Source organism: Vicugna pacos, unplaced genomic scaffold (assembly GCF_048564905.1).
Source record: "Vicugna pacos unplaced genomic scaffold, VicPac4 scaffold_20, whole genome shotgun sequence".
Lineage (NCBI taxonomy): Eukaryota > Metazoa > Chordata > Mammalia > Artiodactyla > Camelidae > Vicugna > Vicugna pacos.
Genome location: NW_027328741.1, coordinates 18,898,281 through 18,918,191, shown reverse-complemented (window position 1 = coordinate 18,918,191; position 19,911 = coordinate 18,898,281). Strand labels below are relative to the sequence as shown.

General features: G+C 32.1%; 1 long non-coding RNA gene across 1 annotated transcript; it reads left to right on the top strand.

Moving 5' to 3' along the window:
* The first annotated feature begins 5,941 nt into the window (after positions 1–5,941).
* On the top strand, positions 5,942–7,438 carry LOC140693828 (uncharacterized). The gene is made up of 2 exons (XR_012069530.1): positions 5,942–6,159; positions 7,115–7,438. It is a non-coding gene; the product is annotated as an uncharacterized lncRNA (long non-coding RNA).
* The last annotated feature ends 12,473 nt before the right edge of the window (positions 7,439–19,911 follow it).

The following is a 19,911-nucleotide window of genomic DNA, read 5'->3' as shown; positions in this document are numbered from 1 at the left end:
ATATTTCTTTGGAAATTATGGATGTTTTATGACTCTATGTAAATCTTAGGATCATTTGTTTCAGTCCCAAAAAGAAAAGTTTTGCATAATTTGATAGGAAATCACATTAATTCTGGGGATTGCCTTGGGCAGTATGACCATTTTAACCATTTTTTTTCTTCCATTAGAGACCATTAGGTATCTTTTCAAACTTCAAATATTTCTTGAATTCCTCAATCAATGTTTTCTAGTTCTTCATGTATAATTCATTCACCTCCTTGGTCAGATTTATTTGTAAGCATTTTATAGTTTTGGTTGCAGTTATAAAAACGGTTGTCTCTATATTTTTTTTCCTGTTGATTCAATGGTAGTGTAAAGAAATGCAATTGGTATTTGTACATTAATCTCGGTAAATTGCCCAGTTCCTTTTCTAGCCTAAGTATTTTTTGTGAAGCTTTCACAGTTTTCTCTATATAGTGTCATTTCTGCATATCATGGCAATTTTGCCTCTTCTTTTCCAGTCTAAATCCTTTTATTATTTTCCCCGCCTGATCGTTGTGGATAGGAATTCCATGACTATATTGAATTGAAATTCTGAGAATGGGCAACTTTTATTGCAAATAGGTGTTAATGTTTATCAAATGCTTTCTCTGCATCTACTGAGATGATCATGTGGTTTTTTGTCTTCTCTGTTATTGATATGGTGTATCACAATTGATTGATTGATTTGCATAAGTGAAACCATCTTGTGTTCCTGGGATGAACCTAACTTGACCATGGTGTATGTTCTTTTTTTACATGCTATTGGATTCTGTTTGTTAATACTTTCTTAAGGATATTTACATCTATGTTTATCAATGATATTGGCCTATAGTTTTCTCTAGGGGTAGGGCCTTTTTCTGGTTTTCGTATCAGGTTGTTGTTGGCCTACCATGTGAGTTTGTGTGTACTCTCTCCATATCAATATTTTGGAAGAGTATGAGGAGGACTTGTATGGATTTTTCTTTGTATGGTTAAATTCCCTAGTGAAGCTATTTGGGTCTGAATTTTTGTTAGCAGATATTTTTTATTGTATTGATAATTCTATTCCATTTCTGGTGATCTGTCTGTTCAAATGGTTAATTTCTTATTGATGCAATATTGGTGGGCTGAATGTTTCCAAAATCTTCTCCTTTTCTTCCTGGTTATCCAGTTTGTTTCCATACAGTTGCTCATGTTATTCCCTTATGATATATTGTAAGTTTGTTGTACTCTTTGTAGTTTCTCCATTTTCATTTTTATATTATTTGTGTTCTCTCTCTTTTCTTGTTGGTGAGCCTGTCCAGAGTTTTGTCAAATATGTTTACTATTTCAAGAAACAGTTTGATTGATTTTTTCTATTTTTTAATGTGTATTTCAATTATTTCTTCCTTGATCTTTTTTATTTCTCTCTTTCTGCTGACTTTTGGTTTTGTTTGCTCTTCTATCATGATTAGTTTACATAGAACATTACATTATTTATTTGAAATTGCTCTTCTACTTTGAGGAGTGCCTTGTCACTATGAACTTCCCTCTTAAGCCTGCTTTAAGTGTATTCCATAGATTTTGTGTAGTGTTTTGACATATTTCTCAAGATATTTTTTAATTTCTTCTTTTAATTCTTTACCTGCCCCACTTGTCTTAGTACCATGGTGTTTAATTTTCATGCAGTCATTTTTCTCCCTGTTTTTCCTTGAAGGATTTCTAGTTTCATGGTATTATACTCACAAAAGATGCTTGAAATAATTTTTATCTTCTTAAATTTGTTCAGGCTTCTTCTGTGCCTGAATACATAATCTTTCTTTGAAAATATTCCATTTGAACTGGAAAAGAATGTATATTCTGTTTGAGGAGGAAAACTGTTTTGGAAATATCAACCAACTCCAATTATTTTATTGTATCTTTTTTATCATTGTTCCCTTTTAAATTTCTGTCTGAAAGACAATTCTAGTGATGGTAATGGGGGGTTATAGTCTCCTACTATGATTGTGTTCCCATCCATTTCTCCCTTTTTATCTTTTAGTATTTGCTTTATGTATTTAGGTGCTCCTATATTGAGTGCATATATCTTAATGAGTTTAATACGCTCAATTTTTATTGCTCCTTTAAGCATTATATCATGTCCTTGTTTATCTTTAGGCCTTTCATGTAAAGTCTATTTTGTGTGAAGTCAGGACTGCTATTCCTGCTTTCTTGTCATGTTCATTAGCATGGAATATGCTATTCCATCTTCTGACTTTCAAATAATGTGTGTTCCTCTTACTAAAGTGAGTCTCTTTTATGCTTCATAATGTAGGGGCTTGTTATATTATCCCATCTGACAATATATATCTTTTGATTGAAGCACTAAGTCCATTATCTTTTGTGATAATTATTGATTGACTGGTGCTATTTCCGTTTTGAATGTCATTTTCCAGTTGATTCAGTATTTCCTTTTTGTTCATTTCATTTTCTTTGTTTGGCTTGATAAGTTTTCTTTTATTATCTTGGTTTCTTTTGGCTTTGTATCTTCATTGTAAGCTTTTGACATATGGTTACCATGTTTCGTATGTATATTGTCCCATTACTATATATTTTTATTTTAACTGAAAGGAATACAACTCTTACCCCTCCTATAGAGAACAGAAACAAGAAGAAAATACTCTGTATTTTCCTGTTTCACTCTGTGACCCTTAAATTTTTGATGTCCTGTTTTACAACATCATGTTTATTCTATTGTCAGACATTGTAGCTATTGCCTTTCTAATTATGCCTTTCTCTTTTCTATAGCATCCTGCTTCTTTTTTTTTTTAGAGTATATCTTTCATTATTTCTTTTTCTGTTGCTAAATTCTTTCAGTATTTGCTTGTCTGGAAATTATTTATCTCTCCTTCTATTCTAAAGGATAGCCTTGCTTGATAAATTATCTTAGATTTCAGCTTTCTTTCATTCAGGACTTTGAATATGTCTTGCCACTGCCTTCTGCCTTTTGTATTTGTGTAGGAAATGTGTTTAGAAATATAATATATATATAATTATATATATATGAAAAGTATGTGTAGAAATGAAGTTAACAAATAAGAAGAAAACCTATACATTAAAAAATAGAAAACATTGATGAAGGAAATTATAACTGATCCAAAGAAATGAAAAGATCTCTTATGTTAATGATGTGAAACAATGTGGTTGAAACAACCATACTACACAAAGCAATCTAAATTTAGTGTGATTCATGTCATAGTACCCATGAGACTTTTCCATTTAATAGAACAGTTAATTTCAAAATTTATATGTAAACACATAGATCATGAGTTGACAAAATAATCTTGAAAAAGTTTATTAAATCTAATAGTGTAATGTTCTCTGATGTTAAACAGCTCAACAAAGCTTTAGTAATTTAAACTACATGATACTGGCTCAAAAACAGACAGCAGTCAATAGAAGAGAATAGAGCACCCAGATATAATCCTTCACACTTATGATCAATTTACCCATGAAAAAGGAAGCAAGAGTATAAAATGAAGAATAGACATTCTCCTCAATAAGTAGTACAAGGGAGATTGAACATGTAAATGATAGATAAGAATAGTTCCTCACATTGTATACAATCCATAATCAGAGAATATCTTTCTATTTATTTTGTTTACTTATATTTCTTGAAACTGTAATTTATAGATCTATGTTTAGATCTTTTATTTCACTTATCAAATGTATTCCTAGTTTATTCTATTATGTATAAATATACGCACAATTGTTTTCCTGATTTCTCTTTCTCATAATTTGTTGTTAATATATTAAAAAGCAATGGAAATTTGTATATTGATTTTGTATTCTGCAAGTTTACTAAGTTTGTTCATTATTTGTTGCAGTCACTGGAGGATTCTATGGAATTTTCTATCTATGCATAATTAAGTCATCTGTAAAAATTTTACTGTTTTTTTACAAGTTGAATGCCTTTATATTTTTTCTTGACTAGTTGTTCTGGCTAGGACTTCAAGTTGTGTAATTTAGTATTTGTGAGAATGAGCTACCTTTTCTTATTACTGGACCAGAGGAAAACATTCCTGTATGTTAACATTGAACTTGATGTTAGTCATGGGTTTTTCATATATGGCTTTTATTATCTTTAGTTACATTCTGTTTAAAGTGTATTTGTAAATAATATTTTTATAAAAATATAAAGATCAGACCTGTGAATAATTTTCCTACATTTTTTGAGATTATTGTTTTTGAATTCTCAGCTATTTAAGGGATTGTATCACATATATAGATTTGCATATGTTAAGTAATATTTATGAATCAGGACTAAATCATACATAACTATATTTATAATGCTTATAATATGCAATGAATTCAGGTTGCTAATGTTTATTTAGAATGGAATGCACACATACTGAAAAATAAATTTACATTCTAGCTTTAGTGCACATTTACATATTTAAAAATTTTATCTCTTATTTTGAATTTGGTTTATGTTTAATGGAATTTATATCTAAATAAATAATATAACTTTTGGTAGAACTGGATTTACTAAAGTTTACTGATACAGAACATAGCTATTTACAATTAAAGAACAAAACACTTGCCTTAAAATGCCATATTTTACTAACAATATCAACTGTTTCAGGACTGAAATACATATTGCTTCCTAAAATGCATTATCTGGTCTTTTCCACCCAACACACATATAGTGTTATTTTTTGTTTTTTGATTGTTTCTTTGTTTGCCCATTAATGGAGGCAGTGCTTATTGAACCCAGGATCTTGTGCATAAGTGTATTTATCAACATCATTTTGGAACACTTAACAGAAGCCACAAGGTTATGGATTATAAAGATGATAAGAAAATTTATACCTTCTAGGGACTGAAAAACCTCTGAGTGAAAGAAAGTCAAAGATAAACATTGATAAATATACAATAAGATTTTCTCTTTTCTAATTTTAAAGTAGAATATTAAATTACATTTTTTAACTTATAGAACTGAATTACAATTAAAAACAAAATTCCGCCCTTTGGGATTTCTTAAATTTGATTCATTATTTCTTTCTAATTTTATTTCATAATTATTTACCATTTATTTTTATACAAAACAAATAAACATATTTATTCTGCTCATGTTTTGAATATAGAGATACTTATTATAAAGTACACAGATAAATACCTACTTCCATTTCCAAATCAAATTATGTTTCACTTTAATTACAAATGATTTTGAAATAGATATGTATTTTCTGTACAGGTTTTACACAAATTTCACTTTAAATTCCAAAACTTTAAAATTATTTTATATATTTTGTGCATTATTTATACTCTGTTTACAAATCTGGTATAAATTTTTGTACAAAAGTTTGGAGATTGGTTTTATTTCATAGACCCCATAATTAAATTATTTAAAAAGATATTGTTGGGATAATATTTGCAGATCAGACTATAAAAACAAGCACCCTATCTGTATCATTTTTACTGGATGAATGAGAAATAAACACTGGCTGAATGTTACACTTGAGTTGCTGGGAGACCAGTCGTTTTGTGATGTCACAGCTACTCAAGTTGAGAACCATGGTGAAGGCCTAGCAGTTTACCTGTGCAGCCCTGCCAAAGCAGCATTTGAAGCTGCAGTGCTCAAAATCATGCAGATTAGAAAAGTAGCTATAGAAAAAGTTATTTGAGATGCCACATATTTCTTCAGAAATTCAAGGTGTGTCTCCTAAGGATGGACCAACTGGTTCAGGAAATTCCGGAAGTTCTCTATTGTGTGATCAAACATTCTCTGGGGACTTGGACTTGAGGTCTATGATTGAATAAAATGCTTTTCAGATTTTGTCTGAAGAATCCTTAATAAAAACACCATGTTACCCACATTATGTCTCTGTACCAGATGAAGATAATGAATTTCATTCTCTGAAATTTCCAAGAAAACTCTGGAAAATGGCTGGGGATGACCAATTGAAATCCGTCTGGTGGGGTGATAATGGATCTTCCATAGTGATTGTTGAAGATGTCTTCAAGAAGGAAGTTTTGGAAGGAAAGGCCCCTTACAGAATATTTGAAACTGGAAGTATGAAAAGTTTATTTAGACATCTTAAACTTTATGGGTTTAGGAAAGTGTGGCAGAATTTTCAAAGGACTCCTTGTCTAGCTGACTTTCTGGCAGAAGGAAAAGTAGCCTCTGTTTTAAGAAAGGTATTGACAAATTTTAATTACCACTTGGTAACTTATATATAAAAATTTATTTTGTATATCAATCAATGGTAATATAAATGTAAAGCTAGATTTTGAAAATTGTAAAAGATTACTAAGGCTAGAATCCTTTATTTTCTCTAAAAAATGAGGACAGTGCCTTAAGTAGTCAAGATTAAGGGAAACTTTGCTTTCAACTATGAATCTTTCCAGAAATCTAAATAAAGCTATTAAAGCTGCTTTTAAAAAGTGGCGTTCACCATTACTGCAAATGCTAAGTCATTAAATTTGATGAGTATACTATTTAAATGTGTATATTCCAATTAAGGAACTTCACACTATCGTTAGCAATGTTTATATTTTGATAATATTATCTATGCATAGTAAACGTGAAATCTGTGGTTTAATAGGTTAGCCTTTTTGTAGTCTTGTATTTTGGTTAATATATTACAAAAATGTTTCTCCTTTGGTAGTAGCTGCAGTTGTATCATAATCCAAATTTTAATGATGTTGTCCCCAACTTTTTGTGAGAATAAAAAGAAGAGTTGGGATTAAAAATTCCTCTCTGGTGTCTTCATTGGCTGAAGATATCAACAAGAAGCACTTTAAAGCAGGGGGTAATATGGATTATCATATTTCTGGTTTTGTGACTGACACTAGTGGAGAAAGTGCATTTTTACCTTCTGCAAATTTAAATATGACTCTAATAAGAAAGCCCTCTAGTAGCCACATAATTGGTGATACAACTATCCCGATCAGAGGTGATTTCTCTCCTCCATCATCAATGTCAGTTAGACCACCAGAACAAATTGCAGTGTATCAATGAGGTAATTTAAATCAGTTGAACATTGTCCTCGGGCACTCTCAAAGTAGCTACAATGAAGCAAATGGCCATGTTGTGAACTCCATTGCAACTTCAATTTCTACTTCTCAGTACAGCATCTTTTTTCCCATATAGAGCAATTATTTTGGACTGATGGTGGAGCCTTCTGCTTTTCCAAACAGATATCATGACATATCTGCCAATGAAGGTCGTTTTCCTAATCTTCAACCAGGGATCAACCCACACTTTCCAGTGCCAGTGATATCAGATACATCAGCTACATCTCTTTCAAGGCCAACTCATCAGCAATTTTCAGTTTATGAACGTCATCCTAATTACAGCTGATGTACCAGAGGACTACCAGATTATGCAGGATAACAAAGATTAAAATTGATGTTGGCAAACGTCGACAAATATCTGCAATTTTTCGGGGGCAATAAAAATAGATGTGTACCTGTATTTTCTTTATTTTTTTTCAAGTAGAGTAAAGAGTTAAACGAGAGACTAAGTTGCCATTTAAAGAAAAAATAGATACTTGATTGATATGATCTTTTGATGGAACAATATGGGAGTTAATTTAAATAATTTCTTGAAAGGAAGAAGAAAAAATGGATGAATTTGGAAAAGGAATAAAACATGGAGAGAGGGAAAAGTACTAATTGGTTTCTGGTTCATCCTGGAAAGTACGAAAAGTGTTAAATTAAGATAGGTTGGAACAGGAGATAAATGCAGGAACCGGCCCAGGGATCATGGTCTCAATTATGTCATCCCTGGAATCAAAAATGTCACATGATGTAGTCTCAGATGGCACATTCAGCATGTGGTAGAATTTAAAATGTAATTTTATCTATCGTCTTCTTTGTGCTGTTCTCAAAGCATTACAATTAGTGGTTTCAATTCCTGCCCTCAAGTGTCTACACTATATTTTCTAGTCAATACTTTATCTTGCTTTTACGTTCCAGCCAAAGACAAGCTTACGTCCTCAGGGTGGCACTTAATGCCTTTTCAAATTTAAGCAAACAAACTCAACTTAGTTTAGTCATTACTTTATAAATCTGGCATCTGACTACCTTGGCATATCTTTATGTTTCACTGTATCTGGACATACATCCAGGCAAATGCTTGTCAACAATTTTCGCTCCAAACTCAACACTTTTTACCCAGCTTATCCTTGGACTTTGGCTGTCCTCCTTTTACCTACTTAGACTATCCCCGTCTCAGCACAAAAACCAACTCCTACAGATGTTTTCTGTCTATCCCCCTTTCCTCGTCTTACTTGGATACAAGCACAGAAAACAGCACATGCCACAGGATGCATTTTTGTATTCATTGAATGAAAAATTCATGTTGACTTTAACAAAATCTACTGTCCTGAAACAGCAAAACTCTCATGGTTTTCTAACTATTTCATTATGGTCTTTACTCTTCACCACAAACTAGCACTTTTCATAGCCCAAGGACTAGTCAATCAAGACAGATATTGGAGGTAGATACAGGAGACAAAGTATTATTTTCTTCTTAATTCATACCTCCAGAGGCCTAAGGCATTTCATTCTCATTTGCTGGATATTTTCCTGTCTCTTCATCACCCACCCATCCCAAAAGAGCTGATTCTCTTCCGCATACCAATAACTATACTGCCTTCTAATTAATTTACTTCTTAGAATCAGAGCTTTGTCCACAAGAGACAGTGACATTGCAAAGAGTTAATGTAGGTTTTTACACCCCACATAACTTGTGCCCCTTCTTACTTTCACACAGGAAGTATCTAAGAGGTACTAGTCCCTTGGTTGAGGTGGTGGTGTTCAGTAACCTAATTGCAATCTAAGATGTGTGGACTAGAATGAGGTGAGGGTGGTAGAATTAAAAATTTGTCCAACTGCAAGAATACTAAATTTATACAGATATTAGGAAATATAAAATATTGACGGATGTCTTTGACAATTTCCCATTAATTTAAAATAAAAGGTGAAGCACTTTCATAATGTGAAATGCCCTGAAATGCTGGAAAAATTGTAGGCAAGGTCAGGGAGCCTAAGGCTTCTGCTCACCATGATGTAGCCAGTGTCAGCTGATAAGACTGGAATGGCAGAATTGAGTACTTAAAATTTGTTACCAGTTTTGATGAAAGCATTTAATAATCTGGAGAATGGGCACATGGGCCAGGGTGAACTCTAGCAACATCCCAACAATATGACCTTTACCAAGAGAAGAATAGAGACCACTTGCAGATGGAGAACTGTGTCTTGACAGCATTGGTTCTTCCTACAACAGAAAATCAAGCTTTTAAGTTTGTCAGCTGAAACTGATGGTGGCTATGTTGTTGTTTACTTTAGCAGTCTGGGGTAAAAATGGGCTGGTTCAACAGCTAGTTTCCATCTCTCTTATCAGAGAGTGGGTCTTACCATCATCATCTTAACAAGGTTCAATAACAATAAGTCTAAAGCAACAGTTTACTTTCAAAATTAGAAATCCTAAAGAAGAATATTGTTTGTCCATCTGTAGATTTCTACCTGGGAAAATCTAGACTATTGGCAAAGGTACAAACGTTGGCTGGTGTTTGAAAACTATTCTCTGAGCCCTGCCCACTGAATTCTTCCCACTAAATACCACAAATCTCTTTATCACTCTGTGTGTGTGTGTGAAGTTGGATTGTTAAGCAGTAACTGTTTGTCTTAGTTGAGTCATCATTGAATTATTCCTCTGCATCTGGCAGAATCTCTGTGAATTAAGAGTTTCATTGAGCCACCAGATTTTCTTCCAATCTGGGAGAGGTAGATTATATTTCTCCCTGTGTACTAATTGTTACCTGCTCATTGAATCCCGAACTGATGCTTGGGCCAAGCCTCTCAAACCTTGAATGGGACTGAGGCATATAAATTCTCCAGTCCCCAGATCCCAGAACAGGACTGTATCACCTTTTTAATTTAAGCTTATGTCTGTGTTTTTTTCTTTTAATTTTCATTGTTGACACAACTTATTTTGGCTTTGGACACCATTTGACTAATTTATAGAGTCTGAGTCACTGACTTATTCCCGTTCTCCTAGAAACTGCAATATCCTTTCTTCCCTTGGACTACCTGGAATTGAGTGAGCGTAGTCATCATTTTGAAAGCAGTCCTCAGTCCTAATAATGCAGAACCTTTACACTTCTTTGCCCAGCACTTGAGCAAGAATCTTTGTTGTGGATCTCAGGGATTATCCTCACATTCCCGAATGCAAACATGAGAAAACACCACATTTTTATCAAAAATCAAGTCTTTGTCTCTATTGCATTCCCATTTCAAAACAGTTAATAATTGTAGGAGTTCTAAGATTTTACCATGTTGAGATTTTAAGCAACCTAGCATGTTCTTTTCTTACAGATGCTGTTGTGGAGTTGAGACCATTGGTCAGAGTCATTGAACTTTATCACTCACAGCAAGAGCAGCCAGTTTTAAATTTGTATCCATTCCCTAATCTCAGATGAATACACAGAGTGAAATTTTGATGCCTACAGAAGCAGTGGGCTGTTAACATGAAGAAAGTTTAAGGCATGGTAAAACACTAATTTTATTATTATCTTTATGTATAATTTATTAGAATCACTTATTTATTAGTATCTTTACCTAGGATAAGTATATCATGACTCAAGTTTACTTGCTGCAAAAACAATCATGAGAAATGTCATGGGAATAAATGACCATTGAATTTCCATTTTTCCTTCCACTTTTATAAGATAGAATTAGCATAAAACATTAGTTTTGCTGCATAGGCTAGTGATTTGATTTACAACTATAATGAAATAAATATCATAGCAATTTTAGGGAGAATTAATTATTTCATTTAGATACAATTTTAAAGAAATACAATTTGTCTTTTGGTTGTGATGAGAAAACTTATGGTTAGCTCTCTTAACAACATTCATATAGAACATAAAGCAGTTTTAATTGTAATTTTCATGTTATTACGGGGCATCCCTATAACACGTTTATTTTAAGGCTGGAGGTTTGTAGCTTTTTAGTGCATTAATCAAATACTCCTTTTTCACCCCTACCTCTGTTAATTACAAATCCAGTTTCTTTTTCTATTAGTATGTATGTTTGTTCTTGAAGTATACTTTAATATATAACACTGTGTTAGTGTCTCCTACACAACATACTGTTTGCTATTTTTAATACATTTCATACTTTTCACCAGAATATATCTAGTTATGATATGTTGCTACATAAAGATATTTCAGTTGTTGAGTATTCCCAATACATTACACTTCTTGTCCCTGATTCATTTAATTTGCAACTGGAAAATTTTCTCTCTTAATTTTCCTCAAATTTTTCTTTTCCTCACCCCATTTCCCTCCTTCTTGTGAACAACCTGTTTCTTTCTTTATGTTTAACTCCTTTTCTGTGTTGTTATGTTCATTTGTTTAAAATTCCACATGTGAGTAAAATCATTCAGCACTTATCATTCTCCTTCTGAGTTATTTCACTTGCGCATATTACCCTCTTGGTCTACCCATTTGTTGCAAATGACAAAAACTTATTCAATTTAGAACTGAATAATAACCCATTATATTTTTATCTGTGTGTGTACATATATATACATATAAATACTGCATATATATTTAGTTTCTGTGTGTGTATATATTTATGTAAATATAGATAAATCTGTAGTTAAGATGGGTATATATATATATATTATAAACACACATCTTTTTTCCATCATCTATTTATGAGCCATTAATTTGCTTGTATATGCTGTCTATTGTGAATAATGCTACAATGAATATAGGTTTGAATATATCTTTTCTAATTACTGTTTTTATTTTCTTGGAATTAGTATCCAGATATGGATATGTAGAATTATATTTCATTTTTTATTTTTAGATAAATCTCCATGTTGTTTTCTACAGTGGCAGCACATATTTCCATTCACTCCAGCAGTGCATCAGGGTTGTTTTTCCAACATCCTCACCAACACTTATTTTTGTTATCTTTTTGATAATAGTCATTCTGATGAGTGTGACATAAAATCTCATTGTGCTTTAGACTTGCATTTTTCTGATGGTTCATGATGTTGATCAGTATCATGTGCCTGTTGGTTATCTTTCCCCCACTGTATATTCATTTTTTGTAATGGGCTAAATGACCATAACTGTCTGATTTCATTTCTAGGCATTCTTTGTGTTCCATTATTCTTTTTGTTCTGTGCCGCTACCATATTATTTTTATTACTGTGGATTTGTATTATATTTTCAAATGAGGGACAGTGATACATCGTCTTTGCTATTTGTCAAAGTTGTTTGTGTTTTTAATTTGTTTGTTTTGTTTTCTTTTTTTCTTAGTGATTTCAATTCTTTTGTGTTTACATGTAAATTTTAGAATTATTTATTTTAAGTGTCTGAAAATGCCCTTGGTATTTTGATAGGCACTGAATTTAATTTGTGCATTTTCTTGGCTTATGCTGTTTTTTAAACAATATATTTTTCCTCATCTACGAACACAGTATATCCTTTCATCTGTTTGCATTATCTTCAATTTCTGTTATAAATATTTTATAGTTTTCTGAGTACAGGACTTTTAACTCCTTGGTTGCATATATTTCTTGATTTTTTTTTCTGTAATGCAACTGTAAATGAGACAGTTCCCTCACTTTCTGTATCAGTTAGCTTCTTGTTAGTGTGTAGAAATGCAACACTTCTGTATGTTAATTTTACATTCGGAAATTTTACCAAATGCATTGATAAGCCCTAGTAGTTCTGTGGCACCATTTTTAGGATTTCTGTTTAAATTATGTCATCTGCAAAAAGATACTTTTACTCCTTTTCTTAATTAGCTATATTTTACTTACATTTATTTTGAATAACTATGGCTAGAATTTCCAATACTATAATGAATATAAGTGGTAAGAGTGAGCACTCTTGTCTTCTTCCTGCTCTTACTGGAGATGCTTTAAGCTTTTAATCAGTGAGTGTCATGTTAGCTGAGTTCTTGTCATATAAGACCTTAACTGTTTTGAGGTATGTTTCCTCATGCCCACTTTGAGGAGAAATATATTCATAGATACTGAATTTGTCAAAACATTTTATGACTCTATTGAGGGGACCATATTAATTTTATTCTTCAGGTTGTTAGTGTGGTGTATCATACTGATTAATTTGTGGGTATTGAATCACTTTTGTATCCCTGGAATAAAATGGACTGAATCATAATGTATAAATCTGTTAATGTATTGTTTGATATGCTAACAATTTAGTGATGAATTTTGAATCTATGCTAATTGCTAGTATGTAACCTGTAATTTTTTGAGCTATTTGTTCCTGTTTTAGTAGTAGTGTGATACAGAAATGTGAGGAAGAAAGCCTCCTTTCAAAATTTTTGGAATATGCTGAGAAGTATAGGTGATAGCTCTTCTCTAAATGTTTGGCAGAAATCACCTGTGATGCTCTCTAGGCCTGGAATTTTGATTCTTGGAAGATTTTGTTTATTTACTTATTCAATTTCATTAGTGTTAATCTGTTAATATTTTCTACTTCTCATTCCATCCTGGAGATTAGTTCTTTCTTAGATATTGTCCATTTCTTCGAGGGTTTCCATTTTATTAGCATATAATTTGTTGTATCTTCATATGATGCTTTGTATTCCTTTGATATAAGCTGTAATTTCTCATTTATTTCAGAGTTAATGAATCTGTACTCTCTTTTTTTCTCATGTGTCTGGCTAAAGTTTATCAACATTATTTATCTTTCAAAAGCAATTACTTAGTTTGATTAAATGATTCTGCTTTTAATCTTTATTTTATTTAATTATGTTCTGACCTTTCAGCTGTTTTTCCTTCTACTAACAAGTTTGCTTATTATTTTGCTACAACTTTTGGTTGTAAGAATATGTTGTAAGAGAGACATGTTTCTTATTTGTATAAGTATGATTATTTTGCTATAAGTATCCCTATTAATATTGCTTTTGTTATACCCCATAGATTTTGTTTTTGTTGTCATTTTTCTTTATATATTTTTTCTTTGATTTATACAGCAATCCAGTTTTTGTTAATAATGTATGATTTATCCTCCACATTTTAGAATTTTTCTCAGGTTTTTTCTTTTAGTAAATTTCTATTCTCACAAAATCCATAAGTTTCTTCTCACAACAAGGAGAAAAATAATAAAATTTATACAAAAATCTGGAAGACAAAAATTTTCCAAAATTATTTTTAAAAATGAGCAAAGCTGTGGGTATTATACTCCCTGAATATGTAACATGCAACAAAGCTACAGTAATAAGTGCATCAATATATGGCACTTCAAGAAACACATAGATAAATGGAACAAAATAAAGAGTACTAAAATAAACCCACACACATATGGTCAATTAGTCTACAATGAAGGATGCAAGAGTATACAACTGAAAAAAGGCAGTCTCTTGAACAAGTAGTTCTGAGAAAACTGGACAGTACATGTAAAAGGAAGATGTAAGAGCACTTCCTTCCATAGTATGCAACATAAGATAAAAATGGATTGATTTCCTAAATGTAAAACCCGAAACTCTATATTTACTGACAAAGAACAGGAGCAGAAATGAATTTGAGATAAATCATAGCAATGTTTATTTTTGATCTGTCCACAAATTAAAAAAAAAAGGAAAAGTAACAATTACAGTTTTTAGTTTACTGAGGAAAAAATAGATATACTATACGATATATGGACTCTGCTTCTTATATAAGTGTGAAGTGCAAAATCTTTTGCAGAGCAAAGGAAAACTTCAACAAGAGATATGATAACAGATAGAATATAAGGAAAAATTTCAGACAATGAAACCAACAAAATGTTAATATCCATAATATATATATATATATATATCATATTATTCTCAATATTTAAAAATTAAGACCCCAAATTAAAAACAGTTGAAAGATCTTAATGGAAACTTTTCAAAATCAGACATGTGGATTATTTTCTTCACATACAAAGAAACATAACGTTGCTATCCATTAGGAAAACATAAATCAAACCCAGAATTAAATATAATCTCACAGCAACCAAAATGGCTATTAATAAAATTCTACAAATGACAAATATTAATAAGAAATTTGGGAAGAGGGAACCCAGGTACACTGTTGGTGGAAATATAAATTGATGCATCCACTATTATAAAAGTGGGGACAGTGCCCAGGAAACTAGAAATAGAAGCATTATCTGTTGCAGCAATTCCAGTTTTTGGTATAAATCTGAAAAAAAATGAAAACATTAAATTAAAGGATATATTACCCCCAATGTTCTTAACATCATCATTTATAGTAGCCAAGGAAAGAAGCACAACTCAACCGCCCATCAACAGATGATTGGCTGAAGTAGATGTGAGATATAGATAACATAATAAATACTTAGTCATTGTCATATTAAAAAATAAAATTCTGCCACTTGGAACAATGTGACTGGACCCAGAGAGTGTTGCACAAAGGAAAATAAGTCATAAGGAGAAAAACATTCTATGTTGTTACTTAAATGAGGAAAATAAAGATATAAGAGAAATAATCATTAAAAAACAGGAACAGAATCACATATATATGTGTAGTGTACCAAGTTTTGGTTTCCTGTGGGGACAGGGAAGAAGGATGGAGAAGACAGAAATGTGCAAGCTACTAGTAATAAATTAGAAAACCAACAGGGCTATATTTACAGCAGTGATAATTATTTTAATAATTTAATTGATTTTAAAGAGATTACAGGGATATATTATAGTAAAACGTGCATATAGGTGGGCAAAACTTTAAAAAAAACAGGAAAATCAAAATATTTTGTAGTACTTTGACATAAAGGGAGGTGATTTATTCACTTTCTTTACTCTTTTCATAATGTCCTTAGGAGAATTTAAGCTTTTAACTGAAAAAGTATATACTTTTAAAAGTGACATAAGTATAAACAATTTCTGTCTCTCCCCTTTGATCTACAGTCAATAAAACGTTCACATCTCAACAAAAAAAAATACAACACAAAACAATAATCCGGAACGTATGTGAACAGGTAAAGTTTGGTGGACTAAAACACACAAAAGAAACTGAACTGAGGGAAGAGCAGATTTGGTGTGTGAAACCAAGGCCCCCTGACTAGGATATATGAGTCCTCAAGTTCAGACAACCCAGTAGAAACAGGGTCTCATTGGATCACACCGCATCGGCCTCCAACTGCACCAGTACTCATGGCCACATGTAACTAGGAGGGAGCCACAAAGGAGACAGAAATTCCATCCTTCAGACACTCACACATTCATGAAAATGTCCTTACTCCCCACTCACAGTGGTGGAGACAAGGTACTTTGCAACACTGGACATGGCAAAGGCACTTGCCTGATTCCAAATACCCACCAGTCTTTACACTTTTCCTCAATTTGTACACTGAGTCTCAAGGGATATCAGATAAAAGGAAGGGTTCACCGTCCCAGTGACAACAGTGGCTTTAACTACCAGAGAAGTCTAAGAAGTGACAATGAAAGCACATCTTTTATCCAGACAGTAGCGATTGCAAAGTGACAGTTTGAAATATTATCAGAGGTAGCTCAGGTAAGTAAAATAAAAAATTGTACAATATTGCAAATTACCAGAAAACAAAAGCAAGGACTCCAATTCCCAATTTTTTATTAAGTGTCATCAGAGCAATAACTTATCAAGAACATGAACAATCACAGTAACATTATAGGGCACGCACACATACACATACACACACACAGACACCGACACAGTCACAGACACACATGCACACACACACACACACACACACAATGTCAACCCTGCAGCAAACAAACTTAAAGTCATGGTGTATTGCCACATAACTAATAGAGAATCCAAATATGTGTCATACACAGTCTCAATACAAAAAACAAAAATAAGAAAGCAGTTTAGTGAGCTCAGGAATAAATGAAATGATGATAAGGAATACATTACCAAAGAGACTGAAACTATAAAATATCCAAACATTATTGGAGGACCAGGAGGGTCCTTAATAAAGGACCTTAATAAATGAGATGAAGAATGCAACAGAAAGCATTGGAAGTAGAGTGTCTTTCTGTAAGAGAGATTAGCAAACTCACCAATACAAAACTAGAAATGATAGGAGAGGGCAGATATTCAAGATATTAAAAAGTGAGGAAATTCTACAGCAGCCATCAGACTTCTTCAGGAAGTGCACATTAGAGTGGAATCCTGGAGGGAGTAGAAATTTAGAAGGCAGCTGATGGTTTATTTAAAGAAATAATAGTTTATAACTTCCCAAACCTGTGAAAGGAACTGATATACAATACCATGAGCCAACAAAATACCAATAACTATACCAAAAAGGGATCTCCTTTAGGATAAGTCACATGAAAATTGGCAAGTCAATGACAGAGTAATATTTTAAAGGTAGCCAAAAATAATTCTGATAATCTACAAAGGATCCCCCATTAGGCTATCAGCAGATTTCTGAGCAGAAAACATAGGCCACGGGTAAATAAAATTACATTTCAAACTATTGAATTAAGAAGTCACTCACCCAATAATACTTAGACAGTTATCACTTAGATATAAAGTGAAAATAAAGACTTTGCCAGACAAACAAACCTGAATGTGATGAAAAAAACAAAACCGAGACACCTTATAAGAAGTGCAGAAAAGAAGTCTTCTAAGAAATATAAATTGGCAAAAATGGGCAAAACATTGACCAAAATGCTAAGGAGAGATCACGAGAAATTTTCATCTGTTCTTTTGGGTATGTTTTTAAATGCTACTATACTATATGGATTAAAGAGAGAAAAATAGGAAATCAGGAGAAATATAGATAAGTCAAACTGGTTACATGCTCACAACAATAAAAGAAATAATTTGAAACAGTAATTATAAAAGGTAAAGAGTAATATTAAAACAATATTAAATGAAGCTTCTATCAGTGGAAAAAGGACTAAATTATACATGAGATGTTTTATTTTTAATTGAATTACAGTAGATGTACTATATTGTGTAGTTTCAGATATACAGCATAGTTATTCTAATCACTTTTTAGATTATATTGCATAATGAATTATTACAATAATTTTAACATACAAGTATTTTAAGCTATTGTGTACAATTCCATGCTCTATACAGATTATCCTTGATGCTTCTCTACTTTATGGATACTACTTTGTATTTGTCAATACACTTCCATTAAAATCTCTTTCCCTTCCACTTTGGTAAACAAATTTTTCCCATATCTTTGAGTCTGCTTAAGTCTTGTCTATCTAATCTCTTTACCTCTACAACATGTCTCTATCTTTCTATCTATCTATATATCTATCTATCTATCTAACCATCTATCTATCTCTCCATCTCTCTATCTATCTATCTATCATGCATTATCCTTCTATCTATTTATGTGTCATCTATCAGTAGATAGCTATAGATAGATGTACACAGATATTTGTTACTTTTTAAATTCCACATATAAATTATATTATATACTTTTGTCTTTGTCTAAGTTACTTTATTAAGCACATTATTTACTAGGTCCATTCAGGATGCTGAAAAACAATGTGCTATACATTTTCATGGCTGAGTATTATTCCATTGCATATTTATAGAAACATCATATCTTCTTAAGTCCATAGTCTACTGTGGACTCTTGGATTGCTTTTCTGTCTGCATATTATAAACAGTGCTGTTGTGAACATTGGTTCTTCTCAATTTAGGGTGTTTTCCCCAGATTTTTCCTAGGAGAGGTATTACTTGGTGATATTGTTGTTAACATTTAGGTTTTAAACAAATCTGAATACTGTTTTCCAAAGAAGTTTTACCAGTTTACATTACTACTTAGAGTATACAAGAGATTTCATACCTCCACATCTTCTCCAACACTTAATATTTGTAGACTTTTTGATAATAGCCATTTGACCAGAGTGAAGTGATACCTCATTGTGGTTTTGATTAGCAATTATGTAATAATTAGTAATGTTGTGCAAATTTTTTACTTGCCTGTTACTTATCTGTAAGTTTTCATTGGAGAAAAACAAACTCAGGTATTCTGCTCTTGTTTTTGATTGGGTTTTTGTTTTTAACATTGAGTTGTGAAACCTAAATCCATGTTACATTTATTAACCTACATCTATTAACCCATGGTCACTTGCATTGTTTTCAAATATGTTCTCCAATTACACAGGCAGTATTTTCATTTCATTGAGAGTGTCCTTAGCTGTGCATAAATTTTCAAGTTTATTTAGGTCCCACTTGCTTATTTTTGCTTTTGTTCTTTTGCCTTAGGAGACTGATATAAGAAAATATTCCTATGATATATATCCAATAGTGTATTACCTATATTCCCTTCTAGCAGATTTATAGTATCAGGTCTTACATTTAGCTCCTTAATACACTTGGAGTTTATTTTTGTATATGATGTCAGGGAATGCTCTCATTTCACTGTTTTACGTGTAGAAGTACAGATTTCCCAACACCATCCATTGATTTGACTGTCTTTTATCCATTGTGTACTCTTGCTTCTTTTGTCATAGATTCATTGTTCATAGGTGTGTGGAAATATTTCTAGGCTCACTATCTGTTTTTATTGATTATATCTCTGTGCCAATGCCATACTCTTTTTATTACTGTAGGTTTATAGTATAGTAAGGTATCTGGGAGGGTTATACCTGCAGATTTGTTGTTTTTTCTCAAGATCATTTTGGCAATTTTTAATGGTTTCATGTAAAACTTAGAGTTATTTATTTTCTGGTTCTGTGGAAAATACTACAGCTTCGTAACAGGAATTGCACTAAATCTGTAGGTTTCTTTGTGTAGAACGGCCATGTTAACAATATTAACCCTTTCAATCCAAGAGCACAAGGCATCTTTCCATTTCTTTGAATCATTTTTAATTTCTTTGTAAATGTTTTTTTAATTTTCAGTGCGTAGGTCTTTCATATATGTGGTTACATTTATTCCAAGACATTCGGGGGAAA